At 46.8% G+C, this 2,589-nt stretch overlaps 1 long non-coding RNA gene across 1 annotated transcript in view; it reads left to right on the forward strand.

The window, feature by feature from the left end:
• Nucleotides 1-1,557: 1,557 nt before the first annotated feature.
• The window catches only part of LOC109510005 (uncharacterized), an 8,140-nt gene continuing 7,108 nt past the window's right edge, over nucleotides 1,558-2,589 (forward strand). The window contains exon 1 of the long non-coding RNA XR_002167032.1: nucleotides 1,558-1,593. This is a non-coding gene — a long non-coding RNA (uncharacterized LOC109510005). The remainder of the gene's footprint in view (nucleotides 1,594-2,589) is intronic.

The following is a 2,589-nucleotide window of genomic DNA, read 5'->3' on the forward strand; positions in this document are numbered from 1 at the left end:
GGCGCCGCATCTGCGAGCCCCCTCCCTCCGATTGGCTGACGCACAAGGGCCCATTTTTTTTCTTTCTCTTTTTCCTGATCTACTTGCGCTTATCAAAGCCGAGTGACAGTGTCTTCACAGGTCCGGAGAGTCTAAAAAAAAAAAAAACTTGCACTCAAGTATTGTAGAACTGGGATACAAGGCCAACATCAACTTGAATTTTCGAAACCCTCCAATCCCGATCCATCAAGCAGTTTAAAATATATTTTGATTATTTTGAAACTGCTACTTGACAGCTTTCTGTCAAATCAATACATTTTCCAGATTTTGGGTTGACCCGCATGCGTCCCTTTCGCCCACAAGAATAGATTCGCCCCTGCACCGGACAGCAGCCGAATCACATCAGCGTATTCGTGACAAAAACAAGAGTGCGGCCAACAAGGGGCTCCCATTTTTAAAGCAGTTTTTACCTCGATTCATGTCTGAATTGCGTATCCCTAAAATTATTTGTAATCCACTGAAAACATTCTCCGCGGTTTCAAGCAACACTTCTAAAGATCAAACGCCACATCTATTGAACTAAAAAAAAGCGAAATCCGACTGAAACGTGACTCTTTGGCGTCGCGCGAGAAGGCGGCGCCGCAGTCCGCCGCTCGACGAGGACCTCGCATCCTCGCGTCTCGTCGGCTTTTGAGCTAGTTTACTTCTCCGTATTCTAGCGGCGTAGGCTTTGACGTGGGCTCTTTTTGGCAAGGGCACCCTGCGCTGAGTTTTGGCACGGCGATGTGCCGCAGTATGCTGCTGACTCTGGGTCTTAACGACAGGCTAAACGAAGCGGGCGTTACGGCCCCCTGGATAGGTCATTACTCGTCCGTGGCCAAGAGCTAAACTGGAGCAGGGCTTTTTAAAGAGGGGAGCAGGTGTGTTTCACCATAGGGGCTGGAGCCGGCCCAAGACCAAACAGCCTTAACGGTCTTTATCTCCTTCATAATGAGGCCACGCTCTCCACACACCCCGACGGTGCCCGCACGGGCCAACGCTGGAGGAAAGGAGAACAACACGCACACACACACACACACACACACACACACACACACACACACACACACACACACACACACTCCATACCCCGCCCCCCCCTCCCCCCTTGCCTCACAGTTAAATGGTGACACTTTCAAAATGACCCCAGCCAGGGAGGAGCAGCGACATGCCATCAGCGTTCATATCCACAAATTGGACAGGCGTGATTCATGTGTGAGGAAACGCTGCCTAAACACACTTCCGCTAAAACGGCCTGCGCTCAAAATGGCGTCTCTTGCCACAAAAATGCCAAATTGTGTGATCCTAATCAAAGTGAAGTAGTTATCGATGTCATGGAGAAAGGAGACATTCCTTTAGTGGCCAATTAAAGGGGAAGTCAACCCCAAAATTTTATTGAACAAGAATATGTTCTATGCAGCCCCAATAGTCAAAACCGACACTCTGATGAATATTTCATTTTTGGAATGTGAGTTGAGTAGTAAAATCCACCTGTTTTTGTCCATCACAGGAAGCGGCCATTTTGCTACTTGCTGTCGACTGAAAATGACATCACAGTTGCTCAGGAAACAAAGGGTAAGCGTCATTTTATGCATTTTCTGAAGTATGTCATGTTTCTATGAAAGGCTTTTGATGAAACTTCACACAATTTTCCAGGGCTGGGTGGATAAAATAGCCCAAATTAAAATAATCATTGACCTATTGAGAAAATCTGAATCCAAGAGCATCACGATGTGCTAAAAATGCAGACTCTCACTCCGAAAACACATTGTGTCATTATGTCAAAGTTAAAAGTTATTTGTAAAAAAATATACCGGACGATAATTTGATAACAACAAAGAAAAGTACTTCCAAAAATGTCAGAGGAATTCATTCAACGTGAAATGTATTCTTCTTGTTGCGCTTTGCAGTGAACTGGAGGGCTATTCCTAATATTTTCTCCCTCTCGCGAGCTTGAATAATAACTGAGAAATCGACACAGATGCGGGCTTGTTGACATTTTTCAAGAAGTAGCAAACCGTATGTCTTAAGTGGGCCTTCGAGCCAAAATGGCCGCCCGCATCGTCAGCGTGCGTTCCTTGAAGTCCGGAAAGTTGAATGGAAAGCCTCTGAGTATACACGTATTCGGCTTTACTTCTTCTTACTCAAACTTAAATGACTGTCGGGATGAGAGTGCGGGTGGCTGTGCGAGTGTGTGTGTGTGTGTGTGTGTGTGTGTGTGTGTGTGTGTGTGTGTGTGTGTGTGTGTGTGTGTGTGTGTGTGTGAGTGAGTGCGTTATTGTCCCGCGCCTTTTCTTTCACCTGTCTGAGTAGGTTTTGTGTGCGGGCGCGTGTGTGTCGGAGGGTCCCAGCGCTCCCCGCAGTCTTCTCGGGCCTGTCAGCCGAGTTGAACTTGATCAACATCAAACAGCATAGCATTCAAAAGTATTAGTGTTCTCTGTTGATGGGCCCTCGCGCTATCACAAACCCGGTCCCCGAGCTACTTCATTATTTATCCCTAATTCATCAGTGTTGTCTCTTACACACACACACACACACACACACACACACACACACACACACAGAATGATG

The sequence above is a fragment of the Hippocampus comes genome, unplaced genomic scaffold, assembly GCF_001891065.2.
Source record: "Hippocampus comes isolate QL1 unplaced genomic scaffold, H_comes_QL1_v1.1 scaffold39, whole genome shotgun sequence".
Classification (NCBI taxonomy): domain Eukaryota; kingdom Metazoa; phylum Chordata; class Actinopteri; order Syngnathiformes; family Syngnathidae; genus Hippocampus; species Hippocampus comes.